The sequence below is a fragment of the Mauremys reevesii genome, linkage group 21, assembly GCF_016161935.1.
Source record: "Mauremys reevesii isolate NIE-2019 linkage group 21, ASM1616193v1, whole genome shotgun sequence".
NCBI classification, from domain to species: Eukaryota; Metazoa; Chordata; order Testudines; family Geoemydidae; genus Mauremys; species Mauremys reevesii.
The window spans coordinates 10,708,178-10,728,863 of NC_052643.1; the positions used below are offsets into that span (position 1 = coordinate 10,708,178).

At 42.4% G+C, this 20,686-nt stretch overlaps 1 protein-coding gene across 9 annotated transcripts in view; it reads left to right on the forward strand.

Annotated features, from left to right (window-relative positions):
• The first annotated feature begins 13,984 nt into the window (after window positions 1-13,984).
• Window positions 13,985-20,686, forward strand: part of RERE (arginine-glutamic acid dipeptide repeats) — a 391,036-nt gene continuing 384,334 nt past the window's right edge. For 3 of the 9 annotated variants that reach the window (XR_005590298.1, XM_039508665.1, XM_039508666.1), the window contains exon 1: window positions 13,987-14,366. The gene's annotated coding sequence lies outside the window, so the exon portion shown is untranslated. Of the gene's footprint in view, window positions 14,367-20,686 lie in introns of all 9 variants that reach the window. The other 6 variants (XM_039508660.1, XM_039508663.1, XM_039508668.1 and 3 more) reach the window with 4 other exon arrangements.

Genomic DNA, 20,686 nt, shown 5'->3' on the forward strand with positions numbered 1-20,686 from the left:
CCATATACCCATTTTAATCTGATACAATTGACTCCACATGAGGGTTTCCACGATTTAAAGGGGTGCAAACTTGTGTGTAGACAAATGGTAATAGACCTCCAACAAGTCCTCCACCAAACCCAGGGAAAATCAGACTGGAGAATTCTGATGTTTTTAGGGTAAAAAACCCAAAACAAATACAGTCAAACCTCGCAACAACGCGCCCCACCATAACGCGAAATTGTATATAATGCAATCATAAGTTGGCTCCCCTTTAAGGCCTAATACCAGTGGTCTCCAACGCCATGGCGCCCACTGGGACATTGATGTGCCCCCGCCTAGTGCCGAGCAGGGGAGAGAAGCTGCGGCCCCGCACATGCCGGGGACAGAACTCCGAGGCTGCGGGTGCCGGTGCTCTCTGTCCCCGGCAGGCGCGGGGCCGCGGCTTCTCTCCCCTGCTGGGCACTAGGCAATAGGCGGCGCACATCAATGCACCATGTTGGGGACCACTGACTTAAACTGACCGGCTTGAAACCTTGCTATACCGCGACCCCGCATTTATCGCGATGGAATTTTTTGGACCCCAAACATCGTGTCACAGCGGGGTTTCACTGTAATAAGCATCTTTTTAAAAAAAAAAAGACTCGTCTTCTATACATCATCAAGAAGGAGGGGAAAGGGTACAAAACCAGTTTGTTCTTTGTTGGGGAGGGGCAGGTCATCTGTACCAGGCTCTTGGAATATTATCGTCCAAGCTAATTACTGTAGCGACATTTGCATGTTTCATTAGTGTTCAGTTTTTTACTGCAAGCTGAGGTTAGAACCTGATTCATCTGTCATGGTCAAGGACTGATTTACAATTTAATAATTGCTGAACAAATTTTCTAGAGGATTTTTTGGTTGGGTTGAGTTGATTTGCTCCACATTCTCAATGCTTGTGGGTTTTGGGGGGTGGGTGGGTTGGCTTGATAGTTCTGGTTTAGATTTTTTCAATATTTTGATTTTATTTCTTTGGCTTAATAAAGCCCCATTTTAAAAAGTTCAAAAGATATAATGTAAATATATGCACATACTGACAGATATGGTTTGTTATAACGCCCCCAGCTAACAAGGGGGAGGAGGAAAGAGTGTGTATATGTATAAAAACTACAAAGAAAAACAATTCATGCCAGAATGAAGTCAGTTATCCATGTTGGTCCATCTAATATACTAACAGTAACCTTGGCATCTAAAGAAAAGCATCATCAAAAGTTCTAAGCACGTGAGGGAAATAGAACAGCATCTGAAATGAGTTTTCACAACATCCTCCTCCATCCAGTCTAACACTGAGTTTATAAGTCTAGAAATGTTTTGCATCATTGTAATGAAAAACCAAATCTATTTCCTTTCACAGTTCTTCCAAGGTTAGCTGGATGCTGCATAGGTAACCTCTAGAGTGGTTGGATCTGGCAGAAGGGCTGTCGTGAAACACGTTACTTCTATTCAAACCCCATCTGAACTGCCCTGTTGCTGACCACTTTGATTGAAAAGTGATTTTTCCCTTGTGCATCAGTGCCCGCTTTCAGGCTATTCTTAGAAGCTGTATTTTGCCGCTTGCTTTTTTTGTTTTGTAAGGAATGCCCCCTGTATTGGCGGAAAGAGGGTTGGGTGGAAAGGTGAAGTATAAGAAATAACATGGTTTGTCCATAGTGTACAAGTCTCCAGTTCTGACATTAATAACATTTTGCATTTCCATAACGGCTCTCATCTCCAAGGCTCCCAAAAGCACCCTAGGAGAAAGGCTCCCTGTGCTCCCCCTGACTGGGAGGACCAGAGGGAACAAATACAAGTAAACTGGGACTGCAAAGCTGTGGAGACTGGGAAGGAGGAAAAGCAGCGGCAACACTGCATGCTCTCTCCTGAGTCGGAGAGTGTGTGGAACCCCTCTGGAGGGCTTTGTATGTGATGGCATAACCCGCAGCAGAGTCTGATCCAAAAGTGGAGTTCCTACGTCTTTCTACACCAGCACGTTCCACTGGGCCCATGTCTGCATGACAAAGTTCGGTCAACACAAGTTATGTGGCTAAGCTGCCAACTTCTATATATCGCTCATGAGCATGCATGCTTGTCTGCTTGCGTCCGGGCCTGCATGTGCTCACCACAAGGGCTGCACCCACACCACTGCCCAGTGCGATACTTTGTGAGACATTTTTGCGGTGCTTTGTGGGATACCAACAATTTACCCAGGGATTTCTGGGAACACGTCAAGTTCCCACAATGTTGCTCTTCTCCATTCCATAATGCTTGTTCCATCCCATAATTTTCACACTGTTTTTTATAACTTTCACAGTCCTGCATGCTGCTTTCCAGTCTCCGCCATCTCTCTGGCAGAAGCATGGACCCTGCAGAGCTCAGCATAATTCTCATGACCATTGCTAATACAGGACATGCGATTCTCTTATTTTTGTGGAGCTTCAATCAGAGTTGGGATAATTTTAATTGATTTTTCAACTGGTATAGCTGAAGTAGTGGAAAAGGCTGGGTGAACACATATTTTGGTTTAAAAAGGGCATATTTCAGTTTAGTTAAACCTATTCCTAATGAATTTAAGCTAACCTGATGTCACTTTTATATCGAAATAAGAATGTCCCTACCAGCCTTTTGCATTGGTTTAAACTATATTGATTTAAATTCACACTTTAAGTTATGCCAGTGCACATTCCTTGTGTAAACAAGCTCTAAATTATATAGGAAATGCTTCCCTTGCTGTTGGGACACTGATAACTTGAAATCTAGAGTAAAATTTTCAAATGTCCCTAAGTCTCATTGACTTTTTATAAGACTTAAGTTCCTAAGTGTCTAAGACCAAGTGTACACTAAAAAGTAAAGTCGAGCAGCTATGCTACTCTGGGGTGTGAAAAATCCACATTCCTGAGTGATTGTAGGTAAGCCTACCTATCCCCTGGCCTGAACAGCGCTAGGTCAATGGCAGAATTCTTCCATTGACTAGCTACCGACTCTTGGGGATGACAGGAGAACCCCTCCCCTCACTGTACTGAGTGGCTGCAAATGGCAGGGGCCAGAGGGGTTCTCCTGTCACCGTTACCCTCCCCAATAGGCTAGTTAATGGAAGAATTCTTCTGTCAACCTAGTAACTGTCTACACCGCGAGATCATTCAAGGGGTGTGGAGTGGATCTAACTTTTTTAGTGTAGACTGGACCTAAATCACTTTAGGAAATAGGACTTAGCTCCTAAGTCACTGAAGTTCTCTTGAAAATTTTACCCCAGCCAGTTTAAAAAAAAATGCTGAAGAAATATTGTGACAAATTTTTGTTGGAATTTTGAAAAAGTTTGATCACTTGATTAGCTGGTCAAAAAAGTGATTTTTTTGTGGGTAAGGGAGGAGGTGTAGAAATTAAAAAACAAATTGCAAAAGCTTTTAGTCAAAATTTCAAATGTTCATTCAGTTCTGTAGACATTTTCAGACAGGTGTTGAATAATGTATTGAATAGAGACTGCAGAAAAGGCACTTGGAGAGGCAGATGTTACTAGCAGACTTGCAATTTGAACAAGGTTAATGTACCTGTATTTGTGAAAAGTATCGTGGGATTTTTATCACAAATAGTCACAACCTTGATTTTATGTCTCATGCAAAAGATTGGACCATCCTTTTGTTCTGTTTGTACAGGGCCTAGCACACTGGGTTCCCACTACATGACTACTGTAAAACAAATTATTATTATTAAAAATAATAATACATAACAGTACAGTGACCTCACACTATAGTGGGATATTGTTTCAATAGTATTAAGGCAAGCACCAGTTGCTGGTGCTATTACACATAACCTTCCAAGTTCTTTTTCTTAGCATGTGAACAAATGTTCAATCTTGGGAAGACATGCTAAGTGTTATTTTTGTTCTGCAATGCTCGCTCTATAGAGAGAGTTGTGGAAATGATTTTGCTCTCTGCTTTGGTCACTGGTTGGAATCCATTTTTGAGCCAGAGTTACTTCCTGGAAACTGGTCATTAGTATTGGTTGACATTCCTGAAAGAAGGAATTGCCTGCATGCTATTTGTGACCATCTCTGTTCCGGGACTGGTGCATGTTGAATGGAAAGATAGTTTAGTGATTAAGGCACTAGTTTAGGCCTTGAGAGATCTGTGTTTGAGTCTGTGCTCTACCAAGGACTTCCTGTGTGACTTTGGGTAAGTCACTTAGCCTCTCTGTGCCTCAGTTCCCCATCTGTAAAATAGAGATAATAGTATTTCACTACCTCACAGAGGTGGTGGTAAAGACTGAGAGATGTTCAGATACTATGGTAACAGGGGCCATACAAGTATCTAAGATAAATACATCTGTAAATAAAATATGGTACACTTACAATATACCCAGACTCTTCATCATTGCTCTTTTTTCCCTTCCTGGGAAGCTGACCTGCAAATTCCATGGAATTCTGCGACCACTGGGCAGAGGGGCAACAATTGATAAATTCACCAACTCTACACCTGTAGCATTTGGGTTTGCCTTGATCTCCCTAGAGCTGACTAAACCCAATACTGCTTAGCTGGCAGGAGCATTACTAAACAAGGCGTATGGCTCTGTTTATTATGGTCCAGGATGAGGATTGCATCAGTGCCAAGGAAAATGCCTCTAGTGTTATTTCTACAGCAATCCTCTGGCTAAAATGAAAACTTATAATTGGATCAGCTGTGCTTGATGTGAGCATGCCTTTCATAACTAGCTGTGAATAATCCCCTATTTCTCCTCTCCATCTTGCTTTCAGGATGTACGCAGATGTTACTTATACATCTTAAGGGAAAACCTAGAGACATGCCCATTTCTGTTTTACAACAAATTATAAAATCAAAATATTGTTAGTAAATACCTAACATTCACATGTAGCGACATGATCACCAGGAGACTCCTGGAGAGGGAGAGAGACTGCGGTGGAGAATTTCCCAACACAAACAAGGACTGGAGAGAGCTGAAGGCAATCTCACTATTGCCATGATCTGCTGCACAGTTTTTAATGCATGCATCCAGAGACTAAGGGATGTTAAGTTGTAATTAGCAGGGAAAACAGGAGAGATGGAATCAGCTTCTGTCAAGGACAGGTAAAATATAAAGTCCCCAACATGGCTGAGTCAGGCATTTAACTAAAGTGCCTTTTTTTTGTTTTGTTGTTAGTACACTTATTTAGAATACAATCAACCCTGTGCCACATTGATCCCTGGTGTAATGCCACTGAAGCCAGTGGAGTTATACTTGGGATAAATTTGGCCATATATGTTCAGTGAAAAGAACTAAATTCCTCTGGCGTATAGAAAAAAAAAAACAGTGTAACCAGGTCCCATTTCACTCTGCTAAAGGCAATTAAGTTAATGGCAACTGTATGCTACCAGAATCAGCCACCAAAACAGTTTACCGAGTTAGCAAACACGGTTACACAGGTGTAGGTAAGGGCAAATATATGTCCTAGATCTTTGTGCTTTAAAAAAAGATATAACTCCACAACAAATTTCTGAAAGGAATGTGTGAGTCTTTCTTTATGGCCATGTGATTTATTTCACTGGCCCACAGTCTCTGGCTAAAGTTAAAGTTAAATAGCCAGTTTGTTCTATTCATGGCAGTAGTACCTTCCTGTTATCTTTTGTAACTAAGGGTATGTCTACACAGCAACTAGACACCCATGGCTGGCCTGTGCCAGCTGACTCTGGCGGTGGGGCTGTTTCATTGCTGTGCAGCTGTCTGAGCTTGTGCTGGAGCCCAGGCTCTAGGACCCTGCGAGGTGGAAGTGTCCCAGAGCTCCAGCCCGAACCTGGAAATCTACACAGCAGTGAAACAGCACTGCAGCCAGAGTCAGCTCACATGGGCCAGCTGTGGGCGTTTTTTTTTTGCTGGGGAGACATATCCCCAGTGATATCTCAGAATTGCAGAGTGCACCAGTTCAGAGTTCTGCTATTGTGACAACTTTCTCACCAGTGCAGAAGAGTGGCATTTAACTGTGTGATAATATACAGTCTAGGTATACTTAATTCCTGCCTCAGCTTAGGAGGATGGAGTAGATGACCCCTGAGGTCCCTTTTCAGCCTTAATCTAGGATGCTACAAGTTTATACTGTACCAGTCTTTGCAAAGCATTTAAGTGCATGCTTAACTTTAGGCATATGAATTGTTCTATTAACTACTTATGTGTTCAATGTACAGCGTGTGTCTAAATGTTTTCCTGGATCAGGACCCTCAATGCAAGCTAAAGCTTCCTGATGGACCAGTGGAAATTTTTTTTACCTTAACAGCTTAGCGCTTATTGAAGATAGTTCAGGGGTGTTTATATCGTTATGTACTGATTTTGTTTTTAATTATTACCTGAGAACATGGAGCTTGGTGAATTTATTAAAGGGATTATATGACGGGGTTGTCTGATAACAGGGGACTGGACTAAGCTCAGGAGATCCCTTCCAGTCCTATGTTCTTAAGAGAACAGGACCCAACTTAAAAAATACCAGTTTTTTAATACATGGTACAACCTCAGTATAGTCATAAAATAGCATTTACTGTTGAAATTATCTAATTTAAAATCAAACATATTTCCTCAGATCTAGACAAGCAGAAGCACAGAAACCAGCCATGCCAGCCTTAGGTAGTCTTCTAAGGTTTAAGGTAAAATTCTAATTTGTAAATCCATCAGAAGAACAGATCTGAATAAGCTTCCTGGAATATATTCTGATTGCTTAAAGCAGTATTTATATCTTCCAAGTATAAATGTACTGATGTGATAGATAATATAAACAAATACACAAAACTATACAGTCTTGCATTCTTTGCACACACACAAACTTCCCACTGAAGTTAATGGGAGATTTGCATGCAGAAGGAGTGCCGTATCGGGCTCCATATCCACAAATATGAGTGGAAGCACATTGTGTTAGGCTTATAGACAGTAATCAAACTACTGCATTTTATTAACACATAGCCTTAGTTTACAAACTAAGGCCTCAATCCTGCAAACACAGAGATGCTTAACTTTATTCCTCCTGGGCTTAATCCTGTTCAAGGTAAATTAATTTTACTTCCAGGAGTAGTCCACTAATATGTATGTTTGTAGGATCAAGGTCTAACTAGAGTGCTAGAATACTTGTGACCATTGTAAAGTAGAAGATTAAATGAATTTACTTATCAGGGGCAATGTTATCATCATAAACACCTTAGTATTTGGTTATAATCAATAGAATTATAAAAGATTCAATTTACTTTTCACACTTCATTCAGTGTAAACAATGAAGAGAGACTCACCAATCCCATGTTTTGTTTGTTTTCATTTGTTGTTTAGTTTTGATATTCAGTTTCACTTTGTTTCTTTTGCTAGCCGACAGTGCATTGTTTGGATCACAAATGTTTGATTTAAAAGCTTCCTGACTTTATGTTTAGTTTAAATATTAGCAGGTATAGTCAGATTTTTGTGAAGCCTTTCAAACAAAATCTAAATTTTGTAGCTGGAACTGCCAAGTAGGGATGGTCAGTAATTTTCCAACAAAACGTTTTGTTGTCACTTTGGAAAATGACAATTTGTTGAAACAAAAACTGTTAATGGAAAAGCGTCTGCTTCTACAAATCTCCCAATTATTTTTTTTTAATTAAAAGTTTAATTTTTCAGTTCAAAATTATTTGTTTCAAAATTTTATTTAATATGTACGCTTAAAAAGATTAAAATCAAAATTACAATGAAATATTTTGAAATTGTCAAAACAAAATATTTTGATTGACCTGGTCCATACTGTGACAGGTTGGATCACAGAAATCCTCTTGGGAGCTGCCACCTGATGTACCCAGACTACTTCTACCCCTGCTTTCCCTGCCAGCTCAGGACTCCAGCACCCTGTCTTGCTGAGCCAGACACACCCATCTGCTCCAACAAAGTCCCAGGGTCTGAATTACTTACCCCAAAGCTGCAGGTTTACCTGAAAGCAGCTTAAGAAGTGTTCCTATCTTTAACACTCAGGCCTTGGCTACACTTGCAAATTTGCAGCGCTGCAGCAGGGTGTGAAAACACACCCTCTCCAGCGCTGCAAATTGCGGCGCTGCAAAGCGCCAGTGTGGTCAAAGCCCCAGCACTGGGAGCGCGGCTCCCAGTGCTGTACGTTATACCCCACAGGGAGGTGGAGTATGGACAGCGCTGGGAGAGCTCTCTACCAGCGCTGGCGCTTTGACTACACTTAGCACTTCAAAGCGCTGCCGCGGCAGCGCTTTGAAGTGCAAGTGTAGCCAAACCCTCAGATGCCCAACTCCCAATAGGGTCTAAACCCAAATAAATCCATTTTACCTCATAAATTGTTCACCCTCTATAACACTGATAGAGAGATATGCACACTTGTTTGCTCCCCCAGGAATTAATTCATACTCTGAGTTAACTAATAAGTAAAAAGTGATTTCAGAAAGTAGGATTTAAGTGGTTCCAAGTAGTAACAGACAGAACAAAGTAAGTCACCAAGCAAACTAAAATAAAATGTGCATATCTATGTCTAATGAAACTGAAAACAGATAAGATCCTCACCGGTTCCAGAATGCTTCCTTTTACAGACTAATCTCCTTTTAGCCTGGGTCCAGCAATCACGCACATCACTTGCAGTCACTGCCCTTTGTTCCAGTTTCTTTCAAGTATCCTGGGGCTCTCTCTTTAGCCAGCTGAAGACCAAATGGAGGGGTCTCCCCCCTGGCATTTAAATAGACTTTCTTTTGTGGGTGAAGACCCCCTCTTCACTCCTATGCAAAGTCCAGCTCCAAGATGGAGATAAGGAGTCACCTGGGGAAGTCACATATCCATGCATGACTCAGTTTTTACAGGTAGCATCCACTGTTTATCTATACCTATCTCATAGAACTGGAAGGGACCCTGAAAGGTCATTGAGTCCAGCCCCCTGCCTTCACTAGCAGGACCAAGTACTGATTTTGCCCCAGATCCCTAAGTGGCTCCCTCAAGAATTGAACTCACAACCCTGTGTTTAGCAGGCTAATGCTCAAACATGCTATCTTGCACATCCTCAAGTAGACTGCCTATGTAAATTGGAGCATTCCAAGATCCATTGTCCTTTTAAGTGTTTTTGATTAGGTACTTAAATGTCAACATTCCTTTCTCCAGGAACTGACCAAATGCTCTGTTAAGGTTATTTAGAAACCAAGCCAGTACACAGCCAACATTCATAACATGGAATAAAAAAATGATCCATGCATACAAATAGGGTGAATACATTCAGTAGATCATAACCTTTATGGAGATATGTTACATGGCATATGCAGCATAAAACACATTCTAAGCATATTTCCATAAAGCCTTCTAGGAGGTACCATCACACATACTTTCCCCTCAGACCCCCAGATTATCGATTTTGGGGAAGTTTGAGACTTCAACTTTTGATCCCGATTTTGGATAAGAACATTTTTTAAACCTCAAACTCTTACAGGATGGGAAAACCATTTCTTGCCCACCTCTACTACCAAGTGTCCACTTAATGTAAGGTACTCATCTGTGTATAAGAGGGAATTCTTTGTATTGGAATTCACTGTAAACTTTCTGGGGAAAACCCGTGTCTATTTCTATGGCCCCGATCCTGCAATCTGATCCACATGGTCAGACTGCTGTGGAGCTGTGCTGAATTCAGATATTCATCATTACTGCCAGCTTTTGTTCAGCTTTAGAGATTTGTGCGCAGAAGTAAAATGCTATATAAAGATAGAGGTAGGGCTATTCTGGGCTATGCCCACTCTGGCTGCTAAAATCGCTCTCCAAGGAGTCTTAGATGCACAACTCCTGATCATCAAAACCCACATGTATAATAGATGGGCCTAAACAACTTTTGACCTTAAATTAGTGGAAAAAATTAAAGTTTAATAAGGTGGCAAGCCCTTTCTGCTGACTCACTCTGCCAGGAGGGGGTCTAGAATTCTGCATAAAGCTGCTCACACACACTGTTGCATGTGTGAATGGTTACCACCCAGGATAAAAAGGAGGTGGGGGGTGAACTTCTACAGATGTTGATGAGGGCAGGAGAGGTTTTGTAGTGAGAATGGAGGGGAGCTAAGCTCAGGTTAGTGTTTTGTTGTTGTAGGGAAGCACTAGCGTCACTGTACGTTGAGAATGGGCATTGCTATCTGTTCAAAGATTGATTTCTTTTGTATGTGCTCTAAAATCTGCAGTTACTCAACTTGTCTGAAATTTGTTGTGCCTCACAGAGGTGCTGGGTAGTGTTAGTGGTTAATATTTGGGGTAAGCTGATCAAGAAGGTCCTTAAGTAGAGCCCCTATAACATTTTACAAAATCTAAAATTCTTGTTTGGTTGGTTTGGTTCCCCCCCCCACACATCTGGGAAGCTGTGCTGGATAGGTAGAGAGACAGGTGATCATACAGCAGCAGTGAAGGGACTAACATGCATTCAGCAGCCAGGGTAATCATTGCCAAAGACCCAGAGGCAATGGAGGAGGATAGCTGGGCTCTTGTATGGGAGATACTGAGAAATTATCTTTTTAAAAACAAGGAAATTAAATGCCCCCAAACCTTAATTAATGCATAATTAAGGGTGCCTTGTGGTACCTCTCGTCTTTCCAGAGCACCGAGTTCAGCTAAACTCAAACTGCTGAAAACTAGGAAATAAAGAGTGAAGAAGGTATTGCAAAATTAAACTTCTAGAAACTAGTAAATACAGAGTTAAAGTTCACACCCTTAACTCTGCTCTCTTTGAGTGATGTCCCTGTATGTCCTTAGCATGCACACAGCTCACTGACCTTGCAAATAATGCAGAACACCCAAGGAATAGGGCACATAAACACCATAGGACACAGTCCAACATCTTCTCTTTGGTAGGGTATAATTTGTGTACTGAACAGGTGCTCCCCACAGTCAAACACTAAGCCTGCTCCACAGAAGTAACTCCCACCACATTAAATTTTACAATCCCTTCACCCTTACCCACAAGATTTCATCTAATGCTAACCATGCATGGAGAGTCAGGGAGTTGTGTATTATTTTGTTATATCATATGCACTTCAGTTTACCTGCTTGATATTATCTTGCCTGTCTGCAAGGGGTTAAATCTGAGGAGGCTGTTGCAGGAAATAAATAGAAAATGAAACTGGCAGAAATAACATTCCATTCAGAGACCAAGGGTCAATGAAGAAACAATGGAAAACCTATTACTTGGGGAATGCCCCTGCTTGGCTCCAACCAGGCTGCTAAGATATACTCTTCCCACACCTGAGGATCAAGGGGAATATTAAAACTTTAATGATGCTGGCTTAGGGATGAAGGGGATTGAGTGAGTTGCCAACAGTAGCTACAGATGTGTCTCAGACAGAAACAGATACAAACTGCAACAGTCAGGTGCTCCAGAGATGGAGGTAATTGGGCTGAATGGAATTTACTAAAGCTTGCAAGGAAAAATTAAGTTGTAGGTAAAGGGAAATATGTATATAGGTCTTTATTTTTTTCCCTTTGCTTTATGTGCTGTGTACCTTTGGGTGAATAAATAACATTTTGTTTTGAAGAAGCTATTCCTGAGTCACTTTCATCAGCTGCTTTCATGGGTTCCTGGAGGAGAAGGGCTTAAGATGCCTATCAGTTGGGCATGTTGGGTTAACATGGTTTTCAAAGGGGTTTGTCTGCAGCACAGAGATCTAGTCTGAGTGGTAAGAGCGTGAGGTTTCACTCAAAGAGGAGCGAAGATAGTGAAATTTCTCCCCTGTAGAAGGGCTAAAAGGCATCTAAAGCACAGCTAGCTCTGTAATACGGGTAGCCCTGTGCTACTATTGCCTCAAACTACAGAACTCAATGCTGAAATGAGGCATACTGGATCTCTCAAGGTCTACATGCACCTTTCCTTTGTTCACATATTGGGGAGCATGTGGAGGGGAAGGCTGGACTCTGCAGATCTCATATCTCAATCACCGCTCTGCCAAGTTTCTCCAACCAATCCTTCCACCTAACACAGTGAACACAGGTGTCACAGTATGCAGATAATTCCCAGTAGTGATTGCCAGCTCCAGTGGAACAGAGTTAAGGTTGTGCAGGTATGTACCTCAACTCTGTATTTCCTATTTTGCAGAAGTTTGTCTGCATTACTGACTCTGTATTTCCTGGTTTCAGCAATCTGAGTTTAGCTGAACTCAAGTGTTCACAAAGTGGTGCCATTCTCAGTAAAACTATAAGAAACAAGGTTAGTTATCAGAAGCACCTGCCTAATATCACCTTTCCATCCCTCATTTATAAGTGCATATACTTGCCAGCACTGGAAATCTATATGTGGGCACACATTTAAAACTCCTTGGAAAGCATTCTGGAGAGAGAAAATGGAAAACCAGCAAACCTAATGGCATGCAGAGCATGAATTAACCCCCTCCGTCCCTAAGATTAAACAGACCTCAGATACACACTGTCAAATGCATCAATGTGAGAGTGAAACACTAAAACATGACATGTCTTTTCATCACCCCTTACAACTGAATGAGATATGACACTTTTGGTTTTTCAGAGCCCACACATACTAGTTTCCTGTGTTAGGGAACTTGAAAAACAGGTATAATGCAAACACTGTTACCTGAGGCAGACAGGGTATAACCACAGTTTCCTAAAAAATGTGTTTTAGATATGGTTTAACAAAGTCATGCCTCACTACACCTGGCATATTAAAGCATTTTTAATATGATTGTTTAAAAAAAACCTATTGTCTGTCTTAAGCATTTCTGAAATGCCCATCAGCTAGAGTAGGAGTACTAAATGGTATGTTAGACTGGTCCAAGAAAAGATCAGGTCAGTTTCTGTTCTCTGTCTCTTCCAGGTTCTAGAAAGCCTTGCTTGTTTTATCATTGTAAAGAGTTTATTTGGGTCAATGGTATGTTTATATTTATACTTCACACTTCACACTTACTTCCTGATACAAGGGAAACTGTATAATGTGTGTTCCTGGCATCCACTGCTGTTACTGCATAACAACCAAACCATTACTTTAAAGGGCATCTCTTGCTTTGTGCCACGAGTTGGACTCATGCAAATGGTCAGACAATGCAACACCAACACAGAGTTCTGTAAGACAGTGGAGTGGAGTGTCCCCTTTAAACAAGCTGCTCTCTGTATTTCTCCTGCAGTCACCCGTTTTTTTTTTCCTGGGGAATATAGATGGTCTGCCCATGTCATGGGGGTGGCACTGCCATTTGATGCATTCAGAATTATAGCAAGAACCCAGACAAGTCCAGATTGTGTACATGCCTGTATGGGGGGTGCCCCCAGACAAGGGTGGTGTAGTGCAAGGGGTCCCCAAGCCAGACACAGCAGTGTGTGTGTACATGTATTAGGGTGCTCTCTAGATAAGGGGTATGTGTGTGAGTGGGAGACCATCTGCATATGTGCATGCAGGGGAGTCCACAAGCATGGGGGGCCCCCTCCAGGCCAGGAGTGCGTGTGAGAGAGAAAGAGCTGTGGGGGTCCCTCCGGATCAGGGGTGTGTGTGAGGTGAGGGGGCTGTTTTGGCGGCACCCTCCGGGATTAGGTGTGTACGTATGTTGGGGGCCAACCCGCGAGGCAAGACCCAGAGCTGGTGTCTGTGGCTACGCACTGGGGGTCTCCGCAGGTCAGGGTGTGTGTGCGCCCATGGAGGGGGTCCTCCCAGCCAGGCACGGGAGAGTGAGGGTACGGGGGGTAGCCCCACTCTTCCCTTCAGCGCTGATTTGGGGGGGGTGTCCCTCGTGCGAATCCCTTCTCCGGGGGCCGGAGCAGAGGGAAGGGAACAACCCTCCGAGCCCGGCTCAGCAGCAGCCACCAGGCTCGGGTCCGACGTGACCCCCAGCTCCAAGCCGACCCTCCCCCGAGCTCGCTTCTCCCAGTCTCGGCTCCTTCCCCACCCCCCTCCCATTCTTTTAAATCACTTCCATCCATTCCCCTGATTGGTCCCCGCCTCCTGCCGGGTCATGGGGTCCTGGTCCTGATCCAATCAGGAGGCCGGATACTGGCGTGTGGGTCCGGCCTGGCTGGGTGCCGATTCGGTGTGTGAGCAGGAAGGAGGAGGAGGCAGAGCCCGGCTGCCCCCCCCCCACCCCTCCAGACGCTCGCGGAGCCTCCCCCACGCACCCTCCCCGCCGCCCGGGTCCCTGAGTCGCCGCCTCCTGCCGCCGCCTCTAGCCGCTGCACATTGTCTGCCCAGCCCTGCGCGGCCATGCCCCGGGGCTCCTGCTGCTGAAGGACCCGAGCCCTCCTGAGCCCCCCCGCCGCCGCGCCTCCGCCCCCCCGCCGCTTTCTGTCTCCCCCGCCGCGCCTGGGCTGAGCCCCCCTCCCCTGCTCCTCTCCTTCCTCACCCCCCCACTTCTTTCCAGAGCCTGCCTGGCACCCCAGAAACACCCACTGATGGTGTAGCGCCTCAGGGGAAGGTAAGTCTCCAACTTGCCTGCTGCTGCTCCCTCCCCCCTTTCTTGTTGGGTTTTGTGGGGTTAATATGTGGGGCAGAGAATGGGGGGTTGTGTCTGGGGGGGGTGATGCTGGAGAAGGAGGCTTCTTTTGAATAGACTGGGCGAGGTTTTTTTTGATTGCTGTGTAGGGGGGAGCCAGGGTTTTTTTTTATTTGTCTGCATGTAATTAAGGGGTCAGGTAAAGTCTCCAACTTGTCTGCTGCTTCTTCCTCCACTCAAGTGTTTGGGTGAACTTGTGAGGTTTGATGATTATGGCGTGAAGCAGGATTGGGGGCTTGATGTAGGAGGCCCCTGTGAACTGCTTGCATGAGTGGGGTGGTGGGAGGAGAATCAGGGGAGTCTGTGTGGCTGCAATTTAAGGGAAGGTAAAGTGTCCAACTTGCCTGTTTCCTTTCTCCCTTCTCCTGCTCTATCAGTGCCTGGCTGGATTGTTATTTTTGCTGCCAGCTGCTGGGGCTGTATGAGCCAGAGAAGGGAAAGGGATGCTTCAACCTGTGAACATCTTGAAAGCTTGTCAGAGGTTTGGCTGGGTGTGTGGGGAGAGAGGACTCTAATCTGAATGTATCATAGAAAGGTAAAGTGTCTGACTAGATTACTTCCTCCTCACAGCTCTTGTTTTAGGAGAACCTGTCTGAATTATATTTGTTGCCACTAAATATCTTGGCTCCATCAGTCTAAGGAGGGTTGTTGGAGGATGGAACCTTCCAGGTGTGGGGAAGTTGGAAGTGTTTAAAAAACAAACCCATTTTTATAAATTTAAGAGTCTCTTTACTTTTCATGTGTCCTTGGGGGACTATAACACATTGCAAAATCAAAATTTTGATGCAGATGCAAATGGGTTTAGTTGTAACATTTTTAGTTGTGTGGGAAGTATTTTTTTTTCTCTTCAGCTTTTTGTACTTTAGAAAGAGAGAGACACAAACCTAAACAGAAAAGCAGTGGGAGGTAGACAACATTACAGGTTTCATTTCTGAAACTGGCTGTTCAAGAAGTTGCTGGGAAGAAAACAATGTGATTCATTGTTGAAGTGTCTCTTTCCTCAGATTTATTTTTGTACACTGGTTGCAGTTATTTTTGATTAACTGACTTCTTACACTGACTCTTTTCTTGGAAACTATAAAGTTCTTGGAAATTAGAGGCTCACAAGATTTTATGTACTCATTGGACCAGCTTCTGAGTTCAGATTTGCCACAGTGAAATTATTTTGGATTTACATTGGTGTAACTGAGATCAGAATCTGGTCCTTTGATGTTAGTGTTACATTTGGGTAGGGGCACTTTGTTTTGAAAGAAACCTGAAATGGCAGGATTCAAATAATATATTTCCTTTAAAAAATGAAAAAAAATCTAATTGCTCACTTAGAGGGAAAATGTGGTAGGTTGTAAAATACAGACATGCTATATGTTCAGTTTAATGTGTAATATTCTGGATCTTTCTCAGTTTTAATATTGCATGTTTATGGTTTGTGTACACAGCTTCCTTTCAGAGTCAGGCAACCCCGGGTGGTGGGGAAGAGGAGAAGGGAAAATGAATTTGTGTGTGTTTAAAAAAATAAAATAAAAACATCAGTGGGTAAATATTACATCCCTTGGCTTTGCTCCCTGTGTTTGCCTTGTAAATTACAAAGGAGGGTTGATTTTAATGGCCAGGGTTGGGTGGATAGTAGCTTTGCAGATCTGTTGTTGTTAGTTAGTGAGGACTGGAGGGAAGAGAGGGAGGTAGAGAGAGACACACAATGCCCAGGCTGGGAGCTCATTGTTCTTTCTCATACACTCTCCCATATTTAGGACTATACTTGCACACAAACACAGCCTCTTGTTTCCTTCTTTTCTTTTGAGCAATGAGGGATCAGGACAGCATTTTCTACCTCTGTCCCTCCGCCCCCCCACCTCCTGGATGGCCTTTCTGTAACCTTGCAAAGGCGAAAGAGTAAATCGGAAACTAAAGGACATCAGAACGTTCAGCCTCATCTTCCCTCCTCCCCTTCTCAGAGCTGGCTTCTGCTGCTGTTTCTTTTTTGTTTGTTCGTGACTGTGTAAAGATGGGATAGTGCACTTTACATTCCCAGCCCATGGGCTACTTCCTTTCACCCTCTTCTTTCTCCCTTCCCCCTTAGAAAAATTTTCCAGGGCAAGATGCCCCCCCCCCATTTGCGTATTTGTGATTGATTTTTTTTTTTGTGTGGGGGTGGTGAGAGTAGAAGAGATTGCTATTGAAGGAGAATATTTTGTTGTTAAAGACCATGCTTAAGGCTAATAGAGTGAGGTGGATGGTGATAGGAGTGAGTGAGGATGCTATGATGATATTTAAAAGTGATCTAAGGGCAGACAAATGTTTTACATTATATTTCCTCTCTCTATTCTAAACTGGATTTGTGTAGCTTGTTGAATGCCTTTTATTTTACAATGGCATTTGTAAATGGATTACAGTTACAGGTGTGGTCTGAGGCTGCCAAAGTAGGGCAGGGTTTGCCACTTAGCAACTTCGGATTGAGGGTGGTAAATCCTCAAATGACTCACCAGTGCCTTCCAATGTCTGATAGCTTTGTGGTGTGCAGAAGTCAGAAGGGAAGGAGTGATCACAGTATATTGGATCCTGTAAGAAGACATTTGAGGGTATGCAGGCATTCCTGTCATACCTTTATGGAGTACTAGGGTAAATAGTGTCATGGTTAGAGCAGGGAACTGGAGTCAAGACTCCCACATAATGTTTCTGACTTTGGCACTGACCTGCTGTGTGTAACCTTGGCCAAATCACTTCCCACTCAGTGCCTGTTTTCTCAGCTTTGTAAAATATGGTGGCTCCATCTGGACTGAGGATTTTCAGGGACATTTCCCATGTTGTTTTATCACAAGTGCAGCTCCAGTGGCAGTAACAACAGGAGGAACAGTAGTGTAGACCAGCTACAGGGACACTTACTGTTGCCTCATCTAACTCAGCTCAAAGCATGTCTACATGACATAATAGAAAAACTGCCAATGGCTTTCTAATGCTTCAGCACTTTCTTTATGGAGCTTTGTTGGTGTTAGAGTAATAGAGGGAGACTTCTCTGACATTCTTAGTGCAGACAAGGCCTTTGAGATCCCTGACTGAAAGATACCAGTGTGAAGCATTACTATTCTGTAAGCTGAAATGGTGACTGCAGCTAGGAGAGGCAAACCTGCCTTAGGCGCCAATCCTGTAATTGGATTTATTCATCTAGACCCCTTTGCACCCAAGTGGAGTTCCACTGACTTCACTGGGGTTCTGCACAAGTGCAGAAATGTGTCCCCACAGATCTGATTGCAGGATGGGGGCTCTTTGGCCCTTTTCTGGAGCAATGGGGGGAGAAAAGGTTTTCTAAATATTGCATTACAGGGTAAAACGTGATTCATAATGATTTTTCCTGATTTCAGTTCTGCTCGATCACTGTAAATGCCGTGTTCCTTGCTACGTCAGCATTAGCTGTAGTATTAATAGTTGTCTTAAGCATCAGTGTGTGTGTGAACTTAGCATCCTGGGCCCAAAATGCATTTGTCCAACCTTGCAATGAAGGGGCGTAGGCAGATTGAGAGGTAACTTGAATGATTTAATAAATAAATACTTGCCTTGGGGAAGTAGAATTTTGCAAGATTGCCTTATTGGCTATGTAATGGCACAGCAGAACCTGTGTTAACCTATTAACAGCTCTGTTGATAAGATAAGTTTGCCTAGAGGTGGCTTTGAATTCATGGACTTCATCTTTAAAGGACATTGAGCTTCAGTAACATGCACTTAAATTTTCTCTGTGATGTTGGCATGGTAAATACAGTACTCAAAAAAAAAATGCAGCCATCAGATATTCAACAGAGAAAAAGTACTTGGTGGGTAGGCTTAGGTCCTGCAATGACAGCTATGTGGGAAGACCCCTGCACCTACACAAATCTCCACTGGAGGTGCGGGGTCTTAATCATTATAAGATCCCCTTATTTCAGATCAACCAAACTCTTGGTTTCTGTATATTCACTTCTCTCTTGTATTACAGTATGAAACCTGTTCATTATTATCTTGTCACAAGAATTTTCAAATGAAACCCTGTTCTCCTTCTGTGCTTATAATAATACAGTAGATTATTAAAACCAAATATTTTTGTTAAATAAGTATATGTAAAATGAGTAAAATGTTTAGCCTTCAGTGTAATTAACCATTGGAGCAGCTTATCAAGGATTGTGGCAGATTGTCCATTACTGAAAATTTTAAATCTCGTTTGGATGTCTCTCTAAAAGATATGCTCTAGCTCAAACATAACCGTTGGACTGGAAGCAATAATTTATTCAAGGAAGTCCCATGGTCTCTCTTATGCAGGAGGTTAGATTGGAAAGCCTTAAAACCTATTAATTGGTTTTCATCTGTTATGCTGTTCATCTGGTGCATTTTTCTTAGTTTGGACAATAGACTAATTAACATCTTAAAAATTTCTGAATTTTGCTTTCTGGTTCAGCTGTACAAGCATGGAGCAGTTGTCTGGGTTGCAGATTTGTTTAAATCCAAACAAATGATAGCCTTTAAAATATTTAAAGGACAACAAATGAGTGCTTCTATTCATACTTGATTTTGGACATAGTCTTAAATATAAACTTTGAGTTTAAACTGCTTGACAAGTATCCCTTTTAAAATAACAAACTAAAGTAGGCTTTCTTTAAAGAGGGGGAAGATATAATGGAAATAATGCTACCTACCAACATCGTAGGATTCTTAAGTATTGGAAGCAAAAAACAGAACAAAATCTTGTTGATCAAATCAAATACTATTTGTTTTGTTTGTTTACTTCAGTTCAGCTTGAAATGAGGTTTACAGTCCAATAATGATGTCTGTCCAATGGATTAATGGGAAACTAGCTGCCAGGATGGCATCGCTAATAACAGTTGAGGAATAGTTTTGGATAGGAGGTTTTGGGGAAGATGAATATGAGGATGTTGCTAATATGTTGATAGGAAATAAAATAAGGCACTTTTTGGAGGGGAAGGTGCGTGGAGCAGGGACCACAATGAAGAATTCTTCTTCTTATGTTGTTTTGCCAGCAGCATTTTAAGCAAGTTTTTATAATGCTGGTAGTTGTGCCAAACTTTTCCCTTCAAAGAGGCTGGTGTATAAGCAAGGGAGAAAACAACCCAAGAGTACTGTGATTTCTTCTGCATTAGAAACCTCCTAAAGGAAGGGATTTTAGACAACTGAGTAAAAGACTAGCTAAAATATTAGTTGACAGATACCATTTCAACTGAATGTCTAAATATACGGTAACTATTTAGTAGTAGGTTGACCAAGAGAAGAGTAAAGCTATAGCCTTAGATTAGGTGGTGACTTGCATCAGTTTTTCCTCTGTTTAAAATGGGGATGACAATGCCCTCCTCTATGAAACTCTTTGAAATGTGTCATATAAGAATTGGTGGTGGCTTTGTCAATCTTTCAGCATGCTGACATTACACTTCTCTTGAAAGTGAAACTCTTAAAATGTAGTATAACGCGAGTGCTGCCTGCATTTGGTAAGCACGTCTATCAAGATTGCTTTAAAATCACTTTTGGTTGTGGGTAGTCTAAAAATAATTAGTAGAAATTTAATGGGAGCAGCAGGTATCCTACTAAATGATCAGTTTTCGGTTGACTTAAAGCTTGAGGTAAGCTGGGAAAAAAAATCTCAGATGTTATACTGAAGTAGCCTGGGTATGAACCTCACTTTATATTTAATTTTGTTTTTAATTTTTTTTTTGTTAACAGTATACCAGCATACAGAATGTCCAGAGGTTCGGTTCTGTTCTGTTTATCACAATTGTATTGAGACTAGAATGTCACAAATCAAAATTTGGCCTCTTATAGAGTATACAACTCCTGCTGAATATTCAAAGTGCATAATTCCTCAGGCTGTATTAAATGGACACTGTCAACTTGAAATCCAGTCAGTTTAAAAACAGTGCAGTTGAAAGGAATTTCAGGTATTACACCTGACCCTGAGTTTGCTACCAATTGTTTTTTACAGTCATAGTTTTCTATTTCTTTTAAATAAACATGTTTTTTCTTTCTCCTGTTGGATGTGTTTTTACGCAGTGAACAAGAGAAACTGCTTAACTAAGGCCTGGCTTATACTACACACTTAGGTGGACATAAACTGCGTTAAATTGATCTAATAATGTATGTGTCCACGCTACCGAGTCCCTTCCGCCGACCTAAGTGGCCTGTAAAGTCTACTTCTGTACTTCACCTCCGCGCGAGGCATAGCACTTCATTCGACATCCACTGGTTGACGTGGGGAGAGCATAGACACTGCG